General features: G+C 48.3%; 19 non-coding genes across 19 annotated transcripts; all 19 read right to left on the bottom strand.

Annotated features, from left to right (window-relative positions):
• Nucleotides 1-221: 221 nt before the first annotated feature.
• Nucleotides 222-340, bottom strand: LOC143871648 (5S ribosomal RNA). The gene has a single exon (XR_013246410.1). It is a non-coding gene; the product is annotated as a 5S ribosomal RNA (ribosomal RNA).
• Nucleotides 341-937: 597 nt separating this feature from the next.
• On the bottom strand, nt 938-1,056 carry LOC143874221 (5S ribosomal RNA). The gene has a single exon (XR_013248909.1). It is a non-coding gene; the product is annotated as a 5S ribosomal RNA (ribosomal RNA).
• Nucleotides 1,057-1,653: 597 nt separating this feature from the next.
• Nucleotides 1,654-1,772, bottom strand: LOC143871647 (5S ribosomal RNA). The gene has a single exon (XR_013246409.1). It is a non-coding gene; the product is annotated as a 5S ribosomal RNA (ribosomal RNA).
• A 597-nt stretch (nt 1,773-2,369) lies between these two features.
• Nucleotides 2,370-2,488, bottom strand: LOC143871646 (5S ribosomal RNA). Its single transcript, XR_013246408.1, has one exon. It is a non-coding gene; the product is annotated as a 5S ribosomal RNA (ribosomal RNA).
• A 598-nt stretch (nt 2,489-3,086) lies between these two features.
• Nucleotides 3,087-3,205, bottom strand: LOC143871645 (5S ribosomal RNA). The gene has a single exon (XR_013246407.1). It is a non-coding gene; the product is annotated as a 5S ribosomal RNA (ribosomal RNA).
• A 593-nt stretch (nt 3,206-3,798) lies between these two features.
• On the bottom strand, nt 3,799-3,917 carry LOC143871644 (5S ribosomal RNA). The gene has a single exon (XR_013246406.1). It is a non-coding gene; the product is annotated as a 5S ribosomal RNA (ribosomal RNA).
• A 597-nt stretch (nt 3,918-4,514) lies between these two features.
• On the bottom strand, nt 4,515-4,633 carry LOC143873485 (5S ribosomal RNA). The gene has a single exon (XR_013248193.1). It is a non-coding gene; the product is annotated as a 5S ribosomal RNA (ribosomal RNA).
• Nucleotides 4,634-5,230: 597 nt separating this feature from the next.
• On the bottom strand, nt 5,231-5,349 carry LOC143874220 (5S ribosomal RNA). Its single transcript, XR_013248908.1, has one exon. It is a non-coding gene; the product is annotated as a 5S ribosomal RNA (ribosomal RNA).
• Nucleotides 5,350-5,946: 597 nt separating this feature from the next.
• On the bottom strand, nt 5,947-6,065 carry LOC143871642 (5S ribosomal RNA). Its single transcript, XR_013246404.1, has one exon. It is a non-coding gene; the product is annotated as a 5S ribosomal RNA (ribosomal RNA).
• A 597-nt stretch (nt 6,066-6,662) lies between these two features.
• Nucleotides 6,663-6,781, bottom strand: LOC143871641 (5S ribosomal RNA). Its single transcript, XR_013246403.1, has one exon. It is a non-coding gene; the product is annotated as a 5S ribosomal RNA (ribosomal RNA).
• A 597-nt stretch (nt 6,782-7,378) lies between these two features.
• Nucleotides 7,379-7,497, bottom strand: LOC143871640 (5S ribosomal RNA). Its single transcript, XR_013246402.1, has one exon. It is a non-coding gene; the product is annotated as a 5S ribosomal RNA (ribosomal RNA).
• A 597-nt stretch (nt 7,498-8,094) lies between these two features.
• On the bottom strand, nt 8,095-8,213 carry LOC143874219 (5S ribosomal RNA). The gene has a single exon (XR_013248907.1). It is a non-coding gene; the product is annotated as a 5S ribosomal RNA (ribosomal RNA).
• A 597-nt stretch (nt 8,214-8,810) lies between these two features.
• LOC143871639 (5S ribosomal RNA) lies at nt 8,811-8,929 on the bottom strand. Its single transcript, XR_013246401.1, has one exon. It is a non-coding gene; the product is annotated as a 5S ribosomal RNA (ribosomal RNA).
• A 597-nt stretch (nt 8,930-9,526) lies between these two features.
• LOC143874218 (5S ribosomal RNA) lies at nt 9,527-9,645 on the bottom strand. Its single transcript, XR_013248906.1, has one exon. It is a non-coding gene; the product is annotated as a 5S ribosomal RNA (ribosomal RNA).
• Nucleotides 9,646-10,242: 597 nt separating this feature from the next.
• LOC143871637 (5S ribosomal RNA) lies at nt 10,243-10,361 on the bottom strand. The gene has a single exon (XR_013246400.1). It is a non-coding gene; the product is annotated as a 5S ribosomal RNA (ribosomal RNA).
• A 597-nt stretch (nt 10,362-10,958) lies between these two features.
• Nucleotides 10,959-11,077, bottom strand: LOC143871635 (5S ribosomal RNA). The gene has a single exon (XR_013246398.1). It is a non-coding gene; the product is annotated as a 5S ribosomal RNA (ribosomal RNA).
• Nucleotides 11,078-11,674: 597 nt separating this feature from the next.
• On the bottom strand, nt 11,675-11,793 carry LOC143874217 (5S ribosomal RNA). The gene has a single exon (XR_013248905.1). It is a non-coding gene; the product is annotated as a 5S ribosomal RNA (ribosomal RNA).
• Nucleotides 11,794-12,390: 597 nt separating this feature from the next.
• On the bottom strand, nt 12,391-12,509 carry LOC143871634 (5S ribosomal RNA). The gene has a single exon (XR_013246397.1). It is a non-coding gene; the product is annotated as a 5S ribosomal RNA (ribosomal RNA).
• Nucleotides 12,510-13,106: 597 nt separating this feature from the next.
• On the bottom strand, nt 13,107-13,225 carry LOC143871633 (5S ribosomal RNA). Its single transcript, XR_013246396.1, has one exon. It is a non-coding gene; the product is annotated as a 5S ribosomal RNA (ribosomal RNA).
• Nucleotides 13,226-13,431: the final 206 nt, after the last annotated feature.

Raw genomic sequence — 13,431 nt, 5'->3', positions numbered from 1 at the left:
AAATGAAATGTCAGAACGAATTCCGTTTATCGAATCAAACGACACTATCACCCCGCCATAATAAAGACCGGACGTATTTTAATTCACCATCCGGAAGAAAATAAAAAGATCGGAACCGAAACGTAGGAGGCGTCGCACTAAACGTGCGTTTCAGTTCGCATCGATGTTCCAGAACCGAAAGATTGTTCGAAAAAAGTGGTAGATAGCCGAAAAAAGTGACAGGGGTGCAACACGAGGACTTCCCAGGAGGTCACCCATCCTAGTACTACTCTCGCCCAAGCACGCTTAACTTCGGAGTTCTGATGGGATCCAGTGCATTTGTGCTGGTATGATCGCACCCAGCATGCCTCTCCATTGTCAAAGTAATAAAGAGTTTCCACTCGCACTGTCGTACGAAGTCCGTTTAAATGAAAGTGCGAAAAAATCCTGCTAGATGACACCGGATGGACGATCCGAGCATGTCGGGAAGCCGGATGACCGCCAAGGCTGTCATCGCGCGATGGATCTTCCCGAGTACCCCCGAATCAATATAAGAATCGCCACGATCTGACGGGCGGATCAAAAGTTATCGTCGGAACGATATTTGTGCACCAAGGGTAGCTCACGGCCAGTAAACACCTTCCGACCGGATTCATGACTCGCATCCACTAGTACACTCATCCGCTATAGCCTGTACGTCACTGAATCTAAACAAACCCCCGCTATAATTTGACCGCAAATGAAATGTCAGAACGAATTCCGTTTATTGAATCAAACGACACTATCACCCCGCCATAATAAAGACCAGACGTGTTTGAATTCACCATCCGGAAGAAAATAAAAAGATCCGAACCGAAACGTAGGAGGCGACGCACTAAACGTGCGTTTCAGTTCGCATCGATGTTCCAGAACCGAAAGATTGTTCGAAAAAAGTGGTAGATAGCCGAAAAAAGTGACAGGGGTGCAACACGAGGACTTCCCAGGAGGTCACCCATCCTAGTACTACTCTCGCCCAAGCACGCTTAACTTCGGAGTTCTGATGGGAGCCAGTGCATTTGTGCTGGTATGATCGCACCCAGCATGCCTCTCCATTGTCAAAGTAATAAAGAGTTTCCACTCGCATTGTCGTACGAAGTCCGTTTAAATGAAAGTGCGAAAAAATCCTGCTAGATGACACCGGATGGACGATCCGAGCATGTCGGGAAGCCGGATGACCGCCAGGGCTGTCATCGCGCGATGAATCTTCCCGAGTACCCCCGAATCAACATAAGAATCGCTACGATCTGACGGGCGGATCAAAAGTTATCGTCGGAACGATATTTGTGCACCAAGGGTAGCTCACGGCCAGTAAACACCTTCCGACCGGATTCATGACTCGCATCCACTAGTACACTCATCCGCTATAGCCTGTACGTCACTGAATCTAAACAAACCCCCGCTATAATTTGACCGCAAATGAAATGTCAGAACGAATTCCGTTTATCGAATCAAACGACACTATCACCCCGCCATAATAAAGACCGGACGTCTTTGAATTCACCATCCGGAAGAAAATAAAAAGATCCGAACCGAAACGTAGGAGGCGACGCACTAAACGTGCGTTTCAGTTCGCATCGATGTTCCAGAACCGAAAGATTGTTCGAAAAAAGTGGTAGATAGCCGAAAAAAGTGACAGGGGTGCAACACGAGGACTTCCCAGGAGGTCACCCATCCTAGTACTACTCTCGCCCAAGCACGCTTAACTTCGGAGTTCTGATGGGATCCAGTGCATTTGTGCTGGTATGATCGCACCCAGCATGCCTCTCCATTGTCAAAGTAATAAAGAGTTTCCACTCGCACTGTCGTACGAAGTCCGTTTAAATGAAAGTGCGAAAAAATCCTGCTAGATGACACCGGATGGACGATCCGAGCATGTCGGGAAGCCGGATGACCGCCAGGGCTGTCATCGCGCGAAGAATCTTCCCGAGTACCCCCGAATCAATATAAGAATCGCCACGATCTGACGGGCGGATCAAAAGTTATCGTCGGAACGATATTTGTGCACCAAGGGTAGCTCACGGCCAGTAAACACCTTCCGACCGGATTCATGACTCGCATCCACTAGTACACTCATCCGCTATTGCCTGTACGTCACTGAATCTAAACAAACCCCCGCTATAATTTGACCGCAAATGAAATGTCAGAACGAATTCCGTTTATCGAATCAAACGACACTATCACCCCGCCATAATAAAGACCGGACGTATTTTAATTCACCATCCGGAAGAAAATAAAAAGATCGGAACCGAAACGTAGGAGGCGTCGCACTAAACGTGCGTTTCAGTTCGCATCGATGTTCCAGAACCGAAAGATTGTTCGAAAAAAGTGGTAGATAGCCGAAAAAAGTGACAGGGGTGCAACACGAGGACTTCCCAGGAGGTCACCCATCCTAGTACTACTCTCGCCCAAGCACGCTTAACTTCGGAGTTCTGATGGGATCCAGTGCATTTGTGCTGGTATGATCGCACCCAGCATGCCTCTCCATTGTCAAAGTAATAAAGAGTTTCCACTCGCACTGTCGTACGAAGTCCGTTTAAATGAAAGTGCGAAAAAATCCTGCTAGATGACACCGGATGGACGATCCGAGCATGTCGGGAAGCCGGATGACCGCCAAGGCTGTCATCGCGCGAAGAATCTTCCCGAGTACCCCCGAATCAATATAAGAATCGCCACGATCTGACGGGCGGATCAAAAGTTATCGTCGGAACGATATTTGTGCACCAAGGGTAGCTCACGGCCAGTAAACACCTTCCGACCAGATTCATGACTCGCATCCACTAGTACACTCATCCGCTATAGCCTGTACGTCACTGAATCTGAACAAACCCCCGCTATAATTTGACCGCAAATGAAATGTCAGAACGAATTCCGTTTATCGAATCAAACGACACTATCACCCCGCCATAATAAAGACCGGACGTATTTGAATTCACCATCCGGAAGAAAATAAAAAGATCCGAACCGAAACGTAGGAGGCGACGCACTAAACGTGCGTTTCAGTTCGCATCGATGTTCCAGAACCGAAAGATTGTTCGAAAAAAAGTGGTAGATAGCCGAAAAAAGTGACAGGGGTGCAACACGAGGACTTCCCAGGAGGTCACCCATCCTAGTACTACTCTCGCCCAAGCACGCTTAACTTCGGAGTTCTGATGGGATCCAGTGCATTTGTGCTGGTATGATCGCACCCAGCATGCCTCTCCATTGTCAAAGTAATAAAGAGTTTTCACTCGCACTGTCGTACGAAGTCCGTTTAAATGAAAGTGCGAAAAAATCCTGCTAGATGACACCGGATGGACGATCCGAGCATGTCGGGAAGCCGGATGACGGCCAGGTCATCGCGCGATGGATCTTCCCGAGTACCCCCGAATCAACATAAGAATCGCTACGATCTGACGGGCGGATCAAAAGTTATCGTCGGAACGATATTTGTGCACCAAGGGTAGCTCACGGCCAGTAAACACCTTCCGACCGGATTCATGACTCGCATCCACTAGTACACTCATCCGCTATAGCCTGTACGTCACTGAATCTAAACAAACCCCCGCTATAATTTGACCGCAAATGAAATGTCAGAACGAATTCCGTTTATCGAATCAAACGACACTATCACCCCGCCATAATAAAGACCGGACGTCTTTGAATTCACCATCCGGAAGAAAATAAAAAGATCCGAACCGAAACGTAGGAGGCGACGCACTAAACGTGCGTTTCAGTTCGCATCGATGTTCCAGAACCGAAAGATTGTTCGAAAAAAGTGGTAGATAGCCGAAAAAAGTGACAGGGGTGCAACACGAGGACTTCCCAGGAGGTCACCCATCCTAGTACTACTCTCGCCCAAGCACGCTTAACTTCGGAGTTCTGATGGGATCCAGTGCATTTGTGCTGGTATGATCGCACCCAGCATGCCTCTCCATTGTCAAAGTAATAAAGAGTTTCCACTCGCATTGTCGTACGAAGTCCGTTTAAATGAAAGTGCGAAAAAATCCTGCTAGATGACACCGGATGGACGATCCGAGCATGTCGGGAAGCCGGATGACTGCCACGGCTGTCATCGCGCGAAGAATCTTCCCGAGTACCCCCGAATCAATATAAGAATCGCCACGATCTGACGGGCGGATCAAAAGTTATCGTCGGAACGATATTTGTGCACCAAGGGTAGCTCACGGCCAGTAAACACCTTCCGACCGGATTCATGACTCGCATCCACTAGTACACTCATCCGCTAAAGCCTGTACGTCACTGAATCTAAACAAACCCCCGCTATAATTTGACCGCAAATGAAATGTCAGAACGAATTCCGTTTATCGAATCAAACGACACTATCACCCCGCCATAATAAAGACCGGACGTGTTTGAATTCACCATCCGGAAGAAAATAAAAAGATCCGAACCGAAACGTAGGAGGCGACGCACTAAACGTGCGTTTCAGTTCGCATCGATGTTCCAGAACCGAAAGATTGTTCGAAAAAAGTGGTAGATAGCCGAAAAAAGTGACAGGGGTGCAACACGAGGACTTCCCAGGAGATCACCCATCCTAGTACTACTCTCGCCCAAGCACGCTTAACTTCGGAGTTCTGATGGGATCCAGTGCATTTGTGCTGGTATGATCGCACCCAGCATGCCTCTCCATTGTCAAAGTAATAAAGAGTTTCCACTCGCATTGTCGTACGAAGTCCGTTTAAATGAAAGTGCGAAAAAATCCTGCTAGATGACACCGGATGGACGATCCGAGCATGTCGGGAAGCCGGATGACCGCCAGGGCTGTCATCGCGCGATGGATCTTCCCGAGTACCCCCGAATCAATATAAGAATCGCCACGATCTGACGGGCGGATCAAAAGTTATCGTCGGAACGATATTTGTGCACCAAGGGTAGCTCACGGCCAGTAAACACCTTCCGACCGGATTCATGACTCGCATCCACTAGTACACTCATCCGCTATAGCCTGTACGTCACTGAATCTAAACAAACCCCCGCTATAATTTGACCGCAAATGAAATGTCAGAACGAATTCCGTTTATCGAATCAAACGACACTATCACCCCGCCATAATAAAGACCGGACGTGTTTGAATTCACCATCCGGAAGAAAATAAAAAGATCCGAACCGAAACGTAGGAGGCGACGCACTAAACGTGCGTTTCAGTTCGCATCGATGTTCCAGAACCGAAAGATTGTTCGAAAAAAGTGGTAGATAGCCGAAAAAAGTGACAGGGGTGCAACACGAGGACTTCCCAGGAGGTCACCCATCCTAGTACTACTCTCGCCCAAGCACGCTTAACTTCGGAGTTCTGATGGGAGCCAGTGCATTTGTGCTGGTATGATCGCACCCAGCATGCCTCTCCATTGTCAAAGTAATAAAGAGTTTCCACTCGCATTGTCGTATGAAGTCCGTTTAAATGAAAGTGCGAAAAAATCCTGCTAGATGACACCGGATGGACGATCCGAGCATGTCGGGAAGCCGGATGACCGCCAGGGCTGTCATCGCGCGATGAATCTTCCCGAGTACCCCCGAATCAATATAAGAATCGCTACGATCTGACGGGCGGATCAAAAGTTATCGTCGGAACGATATTTGTGCACCAAGGGTAGCTCACGGCCAGTAAACACCTTCCGACCGGATTCATGACTCGCATCCACTAGTACACTCATCCGCTATAGCCTGTACGTCACTGAATCTAAACAAACCCCCGCTATAATTTGACCGCAAATGAAATGTCAGAACGAATTCCGTTTATCGAATCAAACGACACTATCACCCCGCCATAATAAAGACCGGACGTCTTTGAATTCACCATCCGGAAGAAAATAAAAAGATCCGAACCGAAACGTAGGAGGCGACGCACTAAACGTGCGTTTCAGTTCGCATCGATGTTCCAGAACCGAAAGATTGTTCGAAAAAAGTGGTAGATAGCCGAAAAAAGTGACAGGGGTGCAACACGAGGACTTCCCAGGAGGTCACCCATCCTAGTACTACTCTCGCCCAAGCACGCTTAACTTCGGAGTTCTGATGGGATCCAGTGCATTTGTGCTGGTATGATCGCACCCAGCATGCCTCTCCATTGTCAAAGTAATAAAGAGTTTCCACTCGCACTGTCGTACGAAGTCCGTTTAAATGAAAGTGCGAAAAAATCCTGCTAGATGACACCGGATGGACGATCCGAGCATGTCGGGAAGCCGGATGACCGCCAGGGCTGTCATCGCGCGAAGAATCTTCCCGAGTACCCCCGAATCAATATAAGAATCGCCACGATCTGACGGGCGGATCAAAAGTTATCGTCGGAACGATATTTGTGCACCAAGGGTAGCTCACGGCCAGTAAACACCTTCCGACCGGATTCATGACTCGCATCCACTAGTACACTCATCCGCTATTGCCTGTACGTCACTGAATCTAAACAAACCCCCGCTATAATTTGACCGCAAATGAAATGTCAGAACGAATTCCGTTTATCGAATCAAACGACACTATCACCCCGCCATAATAAAGACCGGACGTATTTTAATTCACCATCCGGAAGAAAATAAAAAGATCGGAACCGAAACGTAGGAGGCGTCGCACTAAACGTGCGTTTCAGTTCGCATCGATGTTCCAGAACCGAAAGATTGTTCGAAAAAAGTGGTAGATAGCCGAAAAAAGTGACAGGGGTGCAACACGAGGACTTCCCAGGAGGTCACCCATCCTAGTACTACTCTCGCCCAAGCACGCTTAACTTCGGAGTTCTGATGGGATCCAGTGCATTTGTGCTGGTATGATCGCACCCAGCATGCCTCTCCATTGTCAAAGTAATAAAGAGTTTCCACTCGCATTGTCGTATGAAGTCCGTTTAAATGAAAGTGCGAAAAAATCCTGCTAGATGACACCGGATGGACGATCCGAGCATGTCGGGAAGCCGGATGACCGCCACGGCTGTCATCGCGCGATGAATCTTCCCGAGTACCCCCGAATCAACATAAGAATCGCTACGATCTGACGGGCGGATCAAAAGTTATCGTCGGAACGATATTTGTGCACCAAGGGTAGCTCACGGCCAGTAAACACCTTCCGACCGGATTCATGACTCGCATCCACTAGTACACTCATCCGCTAAAGCCTGTACGTCACTGAATCTAAACAAACCCCCGCTATAATTTGACCGCAAATGAAATGTCAGAACGAATTCCGTTTATCGAATCAAACGACACTATCACCCCGCCATAATAAAGACCGGACGTGTTTGAATTCACCATCCGGAAGAAAATAAAAAGATCCGAACCGAAACGTAGGAGGCGACGCACTAAACGTGCGTTTCAGTTCGCATCGATGTTCCAGAACCGAAAGATTGTTCGAAAAAAGTGGTAGATAGCCGAAAAAAGTGACAGGGGTGCAACACGAGGACTTCCCAGGAGGTCACCCATCCTAGTACTACTCTCGCCCAAGCACGCTTAACTTCGGAGTTCTGATGGGATCCAGTGCATTTGTGCTGGTATGATCGCACCCAGCATGCCTCTCCATTGTCAAAGTAATAAAGAGTTTCCACTCGCACTGTCGTACGAAGTCCGTTTAAATGAAAGTGCGAAAAAATCCTGCTAGATGACACCGGATGGACGATCCGAGCATGTCGGAAAGCCGGATGACCGCCCGGGCTGTCATCGCGCGATGAATCTTCTCGAGTACCCCCGAATCAATATAAGAATCGCCACGATCTGACGGGCGGATCAAAAGTTATCGTCGGAACGATATTTGTGCACCAAGGGTAGCTCACGGCCAGTAAACACCTTCCGACCGGATTCATGACTCGCATCCACTAGTACACTCATCCGCTATAGCCTGTACGTCACTGAATCTGAACAAACCCCCGCTATAATTTGACCGCAAATGAAATGTCAGAACGAATTCCGTTTATCGAATCAAACGACACTATCACCCCGCCATAATAAAGACCGGACGTCTTTGAATTCACCATCCGGAAGAAAATAAAAAGATCCGAACCGAAACGTAGGAGGCGACGCACTAAACGTGCGTTTCAGTTCGCATCGATGTTCCAGAACCGAAAGATTGTTCGAAAAAAGTGGTAGATAGCCGAAAAAAGTGACAGGGGTGCAACACGAGGACTTCCCAGGAGGTCACCCATCCTAGTACTACTCTCGCCCAAGCACGCTTAACTTCGGAGTTCTGATGGGAGCCAGTGCATTTGTGCTGGTATGATCGCACCCAGCATGCCTCTCCATTGTCAAAGTAATAAAGAGTTTCCACTCGCATTGTCGTATGAAGTCCGTTTAAATGAAAGTGCGAAAAAATCCTGCTAGATGACACCGGATGGACGATCCGAGCATGTCGGGAAGCCGGATGACCGCCAGGGCTGTCATCGCGCGATGAATCTTCCCGAGTACCCCCGAATCAATATAAGAATCGCTACGATCTGACGGGCGGATCAAAAGTTATCGTCGGAACGATATTTGTGCACCAAGGGTAGCTCACGGCCAGTAAACACCTTCCGACCGGATTCATGACTCGCATCCACTAGTACACTCATCCGCTATAGCCTGTACGTCACTGAATCTAAACAAACCCCCGCTATAATTTGACCGCAAATGAAATGTCAGAACGAATTCCGTTTATCGAATCAAACGACACTATCACCCCGCCATAATAAAGACCGGACGTCTTTGAATTCACCATCCGGAAGAAAATAAAAAGATCCGAACCGAAACGTAGGAGGCGACGCACTAAACGTGCGTTTCAGTTCGCATCGATGTTCCAGAACCGAAAGATTGTTCGAAAAAAGTGGTAGATAGCCGAAAAAAGTGACAGGGGTGCAACACGAGGACTTCCCAGGAGGTCACCCATCCTAGTACTACTCTCGCCCAAGCACGCTTAACTTCGGAGTTCTGATGGGATCCAGTGCATTTGTGCTGGTATGATCGCACCCAGCATGCCTCTCCATTGTCAAAGTAATAAAGAGTTTCCACTCGCACTGTCGTACGAAGTCCGTTTAAATGAAAGTGCGAAAAAATCCTGCTAGATGACACCGGATGGACGATCCGAGCATGTCGGAAAGCCGGATGACCGCCCGGGCTGTCATCGCGCGATGAATCTTCTCGAGTACCCCCGAATTAATATAAGAATCGCCACGATCTGACGGGCGGATCAAAAGTTATCGTCGGAACGATATTTGTGCACCAAGGGTAGCTCACGGCCAGTAAACACCTTCCGACCGGATTCATGACTCGCATCCACTAGTACACTCATCCGCTATAGCCTGTACGTCACTGAATCTGAACAAACCCCCGCTATAATTTGACAGCAAATGAAATGTCAGAACGAATTCCGTTTATCGAATCAAACGACACTATCACCCCGCCATAATAAAGACCGGACGTCTTTGAATTCACCATCCGGAAGAAAATAAAAAGATCCGAACCGAAACGTAGGAGGCGACGCACTAAACGTGCGTTTCAGTTCGCATCGATGTTCCAGAACCGAAAGATTGTTCGAAAAAAGTGGTAGATAGCCGAAAAAAGTGACAGGGGTGCAACACGAGGACTTCCCAGGAGGTCACCCATCCTAGTACTACTCTCGCCCAAGCACGCTTAACTTCGGAGTTCTGATGGGAGCCAGTGCATTTGTGCTGGTATGATCGCACCCAGCATGCCTCTCCATTGTCAAAGTAATAAAGAGTTTCCACTCGCATTGTCGTATGAAGTCCGTTTAAATGAAAGTGCGAAAAAATCCTGCTAGATGACACCGGATGGACGATCCGAGCATGTCGGGAAGCCGGATGACCGCCAGGGCTGTCATCGCGCGATGAATCTTCCCGAGTACCCCCGAATCAATATAAGAATCGCTACGATCTGACGGGCGGATCAAAAGTTATCGTCGGAACGATATTTGTGCACCAAGGGTAGCTCACGGCCAGTAAACACCTTCCGACCGGATTCATGACTCGCATCCACTAGTACACTCATCCGCTATAGCCTGTACGTCACTGAATCTAAACAAACCCCCGCTATAATTTGACCGCAAATGAAATGTCAGAACGAATTCCGTTTATCGAATCAAACGACACTATCACCCCGCCATAATAAAGACCGGACGTCTTTGAATTCACCATCCGGAAGAAAATAAAAAGATCCGAACCGAAACGTAAGAGGCGACGCACTAAACGTGCGTTTCAGTTCGCATCGATGTTCCAGAACCGAAAGATTGTTCGAAAAAAGTGGTAGATAGCCGAAAAAAGTGACAGGGGTGCAACACGAGGACTTCCCAGGAGGTCACCCATCCTAGTACTACTCTCGCCCAAGCACGCTTAACTTCGGAGTTCTGATGGGATCCAGTGCATTTGTGCTGGTATGATCGCACCCAGCATGCCTCTCCATTGTCAAAGTAATAAAGAGTTTCCACTCGCATTGTCGTACGAAGTCCGTTTAAATGAAAGTGCGAAAAAATCCTGCTAGATGACACCGGATGGACGATCCGAGCATGTCGGGAAGCCGGATGACTGCCACGGCTGTCATCGCGCGATGGATCTTCCCGAGTACCCCCGAATCAATATAAGAATCGCCACGATCTGACGGGCGGATCAAAAGTTATCGTCGGAACGATATTTGTGCACCAAGGGTAGCTCACGGCCAGTAAACACCTTCCGACCGGATTCATGACTCGCATCCACTAGTACACTCATCCGCTAAAGCCTGTACGTCACTGAATCTAAACAAACCCCCGCTATAATTTGACCGCAAATGAAATGTCAGAACGAATTCCGTTTATCGAATCAAACGACACTATCACCCCGCCATAATAAAGACCGGACGTGTTTGAATTCACCATCCGGAAGAAAATAAAAAGATCCGAACCGAAACGTAGGAGGCGACGCACTAAACGTGCGTTTCAGTTCGCATCGATGTTCCAGAACCGAAAGATTGTTCGAAAAAAGTGGTAGATAGCCGAAAAAAGTGACAGGGGTGCAACACGAGGACTTCCCAGGAGGTCACCCATCCTAGTACTACTCTCGCCCAAGCACGCTTAACTTCGGAGTTCTGATGGGATCCAGTGCATTTGTGCTGGTATGATCGCACCCAGCATGCCTCTCCATTGTCAAAGTAATAAAGAGTTTCCACTCGCATTGTCGTACGAAGTCCGTTTAAATGAAAGTGCGAAAAAATCCTGCTAGATGACACCGGATGGACGATCCGAGCATGTCGGGAAGCCGGATGACCGCCAGGGCTGTCATCGCGCGATGGATCTTCCCGAGTACCCCCGAATCAATATAAGAATCGCCACGATCTGACGGGCGGATCAAAAGTTATCGTCGGAACGATATTTGTGCACCAAGGGTAGCTCACGGCCAGTAAACACCTTCCGACCGGATTCATGACTCGCATCCACTAGTACACTCATCCGCTATAGCCTGTACGTCACTGAATCTAAACAAACCCCCGCTATAATTTGACCGCAAATGAAATGTCAGAACGAATTCCGTTTATCGAATCAAACGACACTATCACCCCGCCATAATAAAGACCGGACGTGTTTGAATTCACCATCCGGAAGAAAATAAAAAGATCCGAACCGAAACGTAGGAGGCGACGCACTAAACGTGCGTTTCAGTTCGCATCGATGTTCCAGAACCGAAAGATTGTTCGAAAAAAGTGGTAGATAGCCGAAAAAAGTGACAGGGGTGCAACACGAGGACTTCCCAGGAGGTCACCCATCCTAGTACTACTCTCGCCCAAGCACGCTTAACTTCGGAGTTCTGATGGGAGCCAGTGCATTTGTGCTGGTATGATCGCACCCAGCATGCCTCTCCATTGTCAAAGTAATAAAGAGTTTCCACTCGCATTGTCGTATGAAGTCCGTTTAAATGAAAGTGCGAAAAAATCCTGCTAGATGACACCGGATGGACGATCCGAGCATGTCGGGAAGCCGGATGACCGCCAGGGCTGTCATCGCGCGATGAATCTTCCCGAGTACCCCCGAATCAATATAAGAATCGCTACGATCTGACGGGCGGATCAAAAGTTATCGTCGGAACGATATTTGTGCACCAAGGGTAGCTCACGGCCAGTAAACACCTTCCGACCGGATTCATGACTCGCATCCACTAGTACACTCATCCGCTATAGCCTGTACGTCACTGAATCTAAACAAACCCCCGCTATAATTTGACCGCAAATGAAATGTCAGAACGAATTCCGTTTATCGAATCAAACGACACTATCACCCCGCCATAATAAAGACCGGACGTCTTTGAATTCACCATCCGGAAGAAAATAAAAAGATCCGAACCGAAACGTAGGAGGCGACGCACTAAACGTGCGTTTCAGTTCGCATCGATGTTCCAGAACCGAAAGATTGTTCGAAAAAAGTGGTAGATAGCCGAAAAAAGTGACAGGGGTGCAACACGAGGACTTCCCAGGAGGTCACCCATCCTAGTACTACTCTCGCCCAAGCACGCTTAACTTCGGAGTTCTGATGGGATCCAGTGCATTTGTGCTGGTATGATCGCACCCAGCATGCCTCTCCATTGTCAAAGTAATAAAGAGTTTCCACTCGCACTGTCGTACGAAGTCCGTTTAAATGAAAGTGCGAAAAAATCCTGCTAGATGACACCGGATGGACGATCCGAGCATGTCGGGAAGCCGGATGACCGCCAGGGCTGTCATCGCGCGAAGAATCTTCCCGAGTACCCCCGAATCAATATAAGAATCGCCACGATCTGACGGGCGGATCAAAAGTTATCGTCGGAACGATATTTGTGCACCAAGGGTAGCTCACGGCCAGTAAACACCTTCCGACCGGATTCATGACTCGCATCCACTAGTACACTCATCCGCTATTGCCTGTACGTCACTGAATCTAAACAAACCCCCGCTATAATTTGACCGCAAATGAAATGTCAGAACGAATTCCGTTTATCGAATCAAACGACACTATCACCCCGCCATAATAAAGACCGGACGTATTTTAATTCACCATCCGGAAGAAAATAAAAAGATCGGAACCGAAACGTAGGAGGCGTCGCACTAAACGTGCGTTTCAGTTCGCATCGATGTTCCAGAACCGAAAGATTGTTCGAAAAAAGTGGTAGATAGCCGAAAAAAGTGACAGGGGTGCAACACGAGGACTTCCCAGGAGGTCACCCATCCTAGTACTACTCTCGCCCAAGCACGCTTAACTTCGGAGTTCTGATGGGATCCAGTGCATTTGTGCTGGTATGATCGCACCCAGCATGCCTCTCCATTGTCAAAGTAATAAAGAGTTTCCACTCGCATTGTCGTATGAAGTCCGTTTAAATGAAAGTGCGAAAAAATCCTGCTAGATGACACCGGATGGACGATCCGAGCATGTCGGGAAGCCGGATGACCGCCAGGGCTGTCATCGCGCGATGAATCTTCCCGAGTACCCCCGAATCAACATAAGAATCGCTACGAT

Source organism: Tasmannia lanceolata, unplaced genomic scaffold (genome assembly GCF_043159265.1).
Source record: "Tasmannia lanceolata isolate RefF3 unplaced genomic scaffold, GAP_Taslan_0.1 ptg000003l, whole genome shotgun sequence".
In the NCBI taxonomy this organism is placed as follows: Eukaryota; Viridiplantae; Streptophyta; class Magnoliopsida; order Canellales; family Winteraceae; genus Tasmannia; species Tasmannia lanceolata.
The sequence above is the reverse complement of the archived record's forward strand: the minus strand, read 5'-3'. Positions and strand labels throughout refer to the sequence as shown.